The sequence below is a fragment of the Henckelia pumila genome, chromosome 1, assembly GCF_033568475.1.
Source record: "Henckelia pumila isolate YLH828 chromosome 1, ASM3356847v2, whole genome shotgun sequence".
NCBI classification, from domain to species: Eukaryota; Viridiplantae; Streptophyta; class Magnoliopsida; order Lamiales; family Gesneriaceae; genus Henckelia; species Henckelia pumila.
Genome location: NC_133120.1, coordinates 128670384 through 128679082, shown reverse-complemented (window position 1 = coordinate 128679082; position 8699 = coordinate 128670384). Strand labels below are relative to the sequence as shown.

General features: G+C 40.2%; 1 non-coding gene across 1 annotated transcript; it reads right to left on the bottom strand.

Annotated features, from left to right (window-relative positions):
* Positions 1-493: 493 nt before the first annotated feature.
* LOC140876774 (small nucleolar RNA R71) lies at positions 494-600 on the bottom strand. The gene has a single exon (XR_012149008.1). It is a non-coding gene; the product is annotated as a small nucleolar RNA R71 (small nucleolar RNA).
* Positions 601-8699: the final 8099 nt, after the last annotated feature.

The window sequence follows — 8699 nt, the reverse complement described above, 5'->3', positions numbered from 1 at the left end:
AAAAGCCAAAGTTACGACTCACTGCTCTTTGGTCCGAAAATCGAGAAAACTGTTAAAGCCTTGAGAAAAGCTAGAAGAGAAGAGTTGCAACTAATGGCTGAAGAAAGAGAAAGAGTTATGAATAATGCTTCGGTGCCAATCAGAGATCACTTTAGAACGATGATCAACAATCATTATTCTGGAATAGCTCGGCAGAATATCACAGCAAATAATTTTGAGTTGAAGCCATCTTTGATTAATATGGTGCAGCAGAATCAGTTCATGGGTACAGCTAATGAAGATCCAAATCTGCATCTGCGTACTTTTCTAGAGATTGCTGACATAGTAAAGATTCATGGTGTTACTGAAGACACCATCAGACTAAGATTGTTCCTGTTCTCTCTTAGGGACAATGCTCGTAGTTGGTTGCAATCATTACCTCTTGGGAGAATCACTACATGGGATGATATGGCATATAAATTTCTGGCTAAGTACTCCTCCTGCAAAGTCTGCCCAACTGAAAATTGAGATCACCACTTTCAAACAACAATATTATGAGCTACTGTATGAAGCTTGGGAGCGCTACCAAGAATTTCTTAGGAAGTGTCCGAACCATAATTTTTTGGACTGGGAACAGATTGAATTATTCTACCATGGTTTGAATGGGCCAACGAGGATTTCTGTGGATGCTGCTGCTGGAGGTTCGATCTTTCCTAAATTTCCTGCGGAGGCTTATGAGATGTTTGAGCTGTTGGAGTGCGCGGCGTTCAGATCAAACAAGATTGATACCCGGTGCAGCGGAAGTTTAAAATTTTTATTATATGGAACGATTCCATATTGGGTATCAAATCTTTACGATTAAATTGTGTGTGTAAAAATTTAAATAACTATTATAAAATTTTTACCTTTAATCTCGAATCGAGATTCTGGACACCAACAGATTTCTCTGCTCTTGTTGTATCTCCCTGGAACCGATGGACGAACAGTTCTTCAATCAGGTCCACGAATAGAGATTTAATCCCTCTGATAGATTGCACTATAAAATCTATCAGAAGTTTTCTACGAAGAGAGTTAACGAATTTGATCCGTTAAACCAGACTGTAATTCAAAATCACAGGCTGGAATTTTTCTCGAGTAGAGAGAGGGAGAGGGGGCGGCCACTTTAAGAAAAATAGCTTAGGGTTTTCGAAAATTTTGTGCCTGTTGTGTGTAATTTCTGTACTGCAATAACTTATTTATAATGCAGGCCACTAACAGCTTAGGGCCCATTATGTTGGGTAACTGGCGTTCAGATCAATCACGATTGATACCCGGTGCAGCGGAAGTTTAAAATTTTTAGTATGGAACAATTCCATAGTGTGGGTATCTACCATACGATTAAATTATTTGTGTGTGTAAAATTAAATAACTATTATTAAATTTTACCTTCAATCTCGAAGCGAGATTATTGGACACCACACAGATTTCTCTGCGCTTCTTGTATCTCCCTGGAACTGATGAACAAGCTTTCCTTCAATCAGGTCCACGAATGGAGGTTTAATCCCTCTGATAGATTGCACTAGAAAATCTATCAGAAGTTTTCTGCGAAGAGAATAATGAATTTGATTCGCTAATCCTGTCTGCAATTCAAAATCACAGACCGCAAAATCTCTGACAGAGAGAGGGAGGGGCGGCCGAATTTCTAGAGAGAGCTAGGGTTTTTTTTTCGAAAACTGTCTCTCAAAATTATGACCAACTGTGTGTAATTTCTGTACTGCAATAACTTATTTATAATGCAGGCCACTAACACCTTAGGGCCCATTAGTCATAAGTTGAGGCCCGACAAGCAAAGCCCGCATGTTCAGAAATTAATATAAAATTCATCGTGACTCCGATTGATAAACGATTTTACCAATGTGCACAGAAACCATTTCTGCACATTTTAAAGTCAAGATAAATTTTCCTGAATCCGAATTCAGTGGTTTCCAAAAATGTACATCCCTATGTCATTTTAGGAAATCCTACTCCCTTACTCTTATTTAAGAAGTCCAACTTCTTTATTCATTAAATTTAACTCTTTAAATTTAACTATCTCAACGGGGATTAAAACTCCATTACACTGTGTGACCCTCAATGGTTCAGGGATACAGCTAGCCGTGGGCTCACAACTCCTTGTGACTCGGAACAACGATTTCCGACTTGCCCAACGAATCATGGTAAAGCGCCTAGCAACATCGCCCCATGATTCCCTAGGTATCACTGATAGTGCCTACAAGAACCAGTAGATTTTGGTTAGCGTACAGTACGGTCCCTTCATCCATATATCCCGATCGAATCAACAACCATTGGTATATCGAGAGTCGCTCAAGATTCGATAACTATGCAATACATCTTGAAGATCAAATTAGTGACATCGCATGTGCTACTAAGAAACTATTTCTTAAATCACATCAAGTACTCTGGCCAGAGATTCGTCACACTAATATCTCCTCAGATCGCATAGGATATCCACACTCGCAAGTATGTGGTGAATCCTTGACAACAATGCATCGACTCCTATATGTGTTGTAACTGTACCCAATCCCGACACCTGATGACCCCCATAGAGTCGGTAAACGAGTCAAAGCACAGTACTAGCATATAGAGTCTCCATGATGTTTCAAGTAGTAAGGACTAATGGTGTACAACCAAAACCGCGGACTTTATCCACTCGATAAGTGATAACCACTTGGAAAGTCCGGATAGGGTAGTTCGATTATTCATCCTATGAATATCCATTTGCATGCTTCGAACATCTCCATGTTCCCTACCAATGAAACGTGGTACTCCGCATCGCAAAGCTAGTCTCAAACTCGAGCGATCCTTATCCTTATTATCGGACGGCTCAATCGACTAGGAACAGTTTAGAATATACAGTGACTATAAGATGTATTTCATGATAGACATCCCCATGTTCTACCACATCTTACATACACTATAGTATATTCAAGGTCTTTATCAAAACAACAATAGTATATCATAATATAACAATATGAAGAAAGATAAAGTCATTGCCATTAATAAAAGTGTAAATTACATTAAACAAAAGATCGTTTGTACAAAGAGTCATCAAAGCCCATAGCCACAAGTTGGCTCACTGGGCACCCACTCTTTCACATTAGTCATAAGTTCAAGCCCGACAAGCAAAGCCCGCATGTTCAGAAATTAATATAAAATTCATCGTGACTCCGATTGATAAACCGATTTCACCAATGTGCACAGAAACCATTTCTGCACCTTTTAAAGTCAAGATAAATTTTTCTGAATCCGAATTCAGTGATTTCCAAAAATGGTCATCCCTATGTCATTTTAGGAAATCTTACTCCTCTACTCTTAAATAAGAAGTCCAACTTCTTCGTTCATTAAATTTAACTCTTTAAATTTAACTATCTCAACGGGGATTAAAAATCCATTACACTGTGTGACCCTCAATGGTTCAGGGATACAGCTAGCCGTGGGCTCACAACTCCTTGTGACTCGGAACAACAATTTCCGACTTGCCCATCGAATCATGGTATGAGCGCCTAGCAACATCGCCCCATGATTCCCTAGGTATCACTGATAGTGCCTACAAGAACCAGTAGATTTTGGTTAGCGTACAGTACGGTCCCTTCATCCATATATCCCGATCGAATCAACAACCATTGGTATATCGAGAGTCGCTCGAGATTCGATAACTATGCAATGCATCTTGAAGATCAAATAGTGACATCGCATGCGCTACTAAGAAACCATTTCTTAAATCACATCATGTACTCTGGCCAGAGATTCGTCACACTAATATCTCCTCAGATCGCATAGGATATCCACACTCGCAAGTATGTGGTGAATCCTTGACAACAAAGCATCGACTCCTATATGTGTTGTAACTGTACCCAATCCCAACACCTGATGACCCCAATAGAGTTGGTAAACGAGTCAAAGCACAGTACTAGCATATAGAGTCTCAATGATGTTTCAAGTAATAAGGACTAATGGTGTACAACCAAAACCGCGGACTTTATCCACTCGATAAGTGATAACCACTTGGAAAGTCCGGATAGGGTAGTTCGATCATTCATCATATGAATATCCATTTGCATGCTTCGAACATCTCTATGTTCCTTATCAATGAAACGTGGTACTCCGCATCGCAAATGCTAGTCTCAAACTCGAGCGATCCTTATCCTTATTATCGGACGGCTCAATCGACTAGGAACAGTTTAGAATATACAGTGACTATAAGATGTGTTTCATGATAGACATCTCCATGTTCTACCACATCTTACATACACTATAGTATATTCAAGGTCTTTATCAAAACAACAATAGTATATCACAATATAACAATATGAAGAAAGATAAAGTCATTGCCATTAATAAAAGTGTAAATTATATTAAACAAAAGATTGTTTATACAAAGAGTCATCAAAGCCCTTAGCCACAAGTTGGCTCACTGGGCACCCACTCTTTCAATCTCCCACTTGCCCTATAGCCAACTAGTCATACTACGTAGACCCATTGCTTCGCGATGTTTGTCAAATAATGGTCCTGGCAAGGGCTTAGTAAGTGGATCAGCGATATTGTCTGCAGAGGCCACTCTTTCGACAGTGATGTCTCCTCTTTCCACAATCTCCCGGATGATGTGGTATTTCCTCAGTACGTGTTTGGATCTTTGATGAGACCTTGGTTCCTTTGCCTGAGCAACGGCACACCGTGTTGTCACAGTACACCGGGACTGGACCAACAACTTCAGGAATGACGCCCAACTCTTGGACGAAATTCCTCATCCAAACGGCCTCTTTAGCAGCAGCTGATGCTGCAATGTATTCAGCCTCAGTGGTGGAATCCGCTGTGGTGTCCTGCTTGGAACTCTTCCAAGAGACAGCACCGCCATTGAGCATGAACACAAATCCAGAGGTTGACTTCGAGTCATCCACGTCACTTTGGAAGCTAGAGTCGGTATAGCCTTCCAATTTTAGTTCTCTTCCTCCATATACCATGAACATATTCTTAGTCCTTCGTAAGTACTTAAGAATGTCCTTCACGGCTTTCCAATGCAATTGACCAGGATTAGCTTGATATCTGCTCGTGACACTCAGAGCAAATGCTACATCCGGTCTGGTAGATATCATCCCATACATGATACTACCTATGGCTGACGCATATGGTACATGTGTCATTTTCTCTATCTCTTCATCTGTCTTGGGACACATAGACTTGGATAGAGAAACTCCATGACACATGGGTAGATGTCCTCTCTTGGACCCATCCATTGAAAACCGTTTCAATATGGTGTCGATGTAGGTTGATTGAGTGAGTCCTATCATTCTCTTAGATCTATCTCTATAGATCTGTATCCCAAGAATATAGGATGCCTCACCCAAATCCTTCATCGAAAATCTACCTGATAACCATATCTTTGTTGACTGCAACATCCCTACATCATTTCCAATGAGTAGAATGTCATCAACATAAAGTACTAAGAATGTCACAGCATCCTTAACTACTTTCTTGTACACGCATGGTTCCTCCGGATTCTTGATGAAACCAAAATCTTTTATTGTTTCATCAAATTTTTGGTTCCAACTTCTTGATGCTTGTTTTAGACCATAAATTGATCTCTGAAGCTTGCATACCTTATGCTCGCTTCCCATGGATGTGAACCCCTCAGGCTGCTTCATATAGATTTCTTCCTTAATGTCTCCATTAAGAAAAGCAGTCTTCACATCCATTTGCCATATCTCATAGTCATACCATGCTGCTATGGCAATAAGGATTCTTATGGACTTGAACATTGCAACTGGTGAAAAGGTTTCATCATAGTCAACTCCTTGTCTTTGAGTATAACCTTTTGCCACCAATCGCGCCTTGTAGGTCAATACCTTACCATCAGGCCCAAGCTTTCTCTTGTAGATCCATTTACACCCTATTGGAACAATTCCATCGGGAGAATCTACTAAAGACCAAACTTGGTTTGTATGCATCGAATCTATTTCCGACTGCATAGCTTCAAGCCATAAATTTGAATCCACATCAGAAATTGCTTCCTTGAAGTTTCTTGGATCACATCCAACATCGGGTTCATCTTGATCCCCTTCAAGAAGAAGACCATATCGAATAGGAGGTTTAGAGGTCCTCTCGGATCTTCTAGGTACAGGCGTGTCTATCAATGGTTCCTGAGGTGTAGGATCGTTATTTTGTATTTCGGGTTCTTCTCGAATTTCTTCGAGTTCCATCATCTCGCCTTTCTTATCCAATAAGAACTCCTTCTCCAAGAAGGTGGCATTCCTCGAAACAAACACCTTTGTTTCAGCAGGATAATAGAAATAATATCCGATTGAATTCTTCGGATACCCTACAAAATAACATAAGCTGGATCGACTATCCAACTTATCTCCCACTGTCCGCTTCACGTAAGCAGGACATCCCCAAATCCTCAAGTACGAATACTTAGGAGCTTTGCCATTCCATAACTCGTATGGTGTTTTGTTCACTGCTTTAGTGTGGACGTTGTTCAACAACAATACCGCCGTTTCAAGCGCATAGCCCCAAAACGAAGGTGGAAGCTCAGTGAAGCTCATCATGGATCAAACCATGTCCAACAAAGTTCGATTACGACGCTCCGATACACCATTCAGCTGTGGTGTCATAGGAGGAGTCCACTGAGAGAGAATCCCATTCTCTTTCAGATAGTCCAAAAACTCGGTACTCAAGTATTCTCCACCTCGATCCGATCTAAGTGCTTTAATACTTTTACCTAGCTTGTTTTCTACTTCAGCCTTGAATTCTTTGAACTTTTCAAATGCTTCAGACTTATATTTCATTAAATATAAATACCCATACCTTGAATAATCATCAGTAAAGGTAATGAAGTAGGTGTGGCCATATTGAGTCCCAACTCTAAATGGACCACAAACATCTGTATGGATCAAATCCAACAGATTTTGACTACGCTCAGGTTTCCCCTTAAAAGGAGATTTAGTCATTTTTCCTTTTAGGCAGGATTCACAAGTAGGTAGAGAGTTAATATCAGACATATCAAACATGCCCTCTCCCACTAGCTTGTTCATCCTCCTTGAGGAAATATGACCTAGCCTAGCGTGCCAAAGGTTTGCCGGGTTTTGGCTATCGATTTTCCTTTTGTTTGTTGTTGCCGGTTTATCAACATAATTTATTGGAACGTCTTTTAGTTTTAAGTTGTATAGATCGTTTTCAAGTTGTCCATTTCCAATCAAACATTCATTCTTGTAAATATTGCAAATCTCATTCACAAAATTGCAAGAATAACCATCTCTATCAAGCATAGAAACAGAAATAATGTTTTTAATTAAATCCGGAACAAATAAAACATCTCTTAAAAGTAACTTAAAACCATTCTGCAAAATTAAATAAACATCTCCCACGGCTTTTGCTTCAACTCTGGAACCATTTCCGAGCCTCAGCTGGGTCTCACCCATCCTAAGCCTGCGACTTCTTGTCATCACCTGCAAATCATTGCAAATGTGAGATCCACATCCGGTATCCAATACCCAAGAAGTAGTATTAAGTGAAACATTTATTTCAATATAGAACATACCCTTCGCAGTTCACAACTGCTCTAGATATTCCTTGCAGTTACGCTTCCAATGACCGGGCTTCTTGCAGTAATGACAAACATCCTTGGATTTTTCATTGTTTGAAGCCTTTGTCTTGTACTTCTTCTCGGGTTCGACTTTCTTGGGTGGGGCAGAACGTTTCTTGCCCTTTGTACTTGGCCCCTTTTTAGCAGAAGAAGAGGAGCCCACCAAGAAAGCCGGTTTATCCTTCTTTAATGTGGATTCATATGTCACAAGCATATTGACCATCTCTTCAAGGGTGGCCTCTATCTTGTTCATATTGAAATTTACCACAAAACTGTCAAACGAAGAAGGAAGAGACAGAAGTAGTAAATCCACATTGAGTTCATGCTCCAACACCAAATCAAGGGTTGCCAACTTCTGTATGAGCCAAATCACTCGTACCCCATGATCACGGACCGAAGTCCCTTCACGCATGCGACACGTCATTAGCTCCTTTACAGTAGCGAACCTTTCAGCCCTCGATTGAGCCCCAAAAAGTTCCTTGAGTTGAACGTGAATGTCAGCAGCATTCACGGTGTCCTCAAATCGCCTCTGGAGTTCATCAGACATCGAGGCTTGCATATAGCATTTGGTCTTGATATCATGGTCCCACCATGTATCAAGCTTGGCTAACTCCTCTGGACTTACGTCAGCTGGTGCTTCCTTCGGAGGAGATTTTTCTAACACGTAGAGCATCTTCTCCGAAGTCAAGACAATCTTCAACTTGCGGAACCATTCCGTATAATTGGCGCCAGTCAACTTATTTTGTTCGAGGATCGAGAAAAGTGGATTACGCGAATTCATTGTATGAAATACTGAAAAGAAACAGACAAATATCAGTGATTGTTTAAGCAATTTACTAAGACATAAAATAGGCGAAATTTATTTTATCCAATCGCTGCCCGGGTTTTTGCCCGGAAAAAAAATATTTTTATTTTAAAATATTTATTTTGTTTCAAAAACCGAGGCCTAAAAAATTTTTGTACAATCGATTAATTTAATCGCTTGATCTGAGCAACCTGGCTTTGATACCACTGTTGGAGTGCGCGGCGTTCAGATCAAACAAGATTGATACCCGGTGCAGCGGAAGTTTAAAATTTTTATTATATGGAACGATTCCAT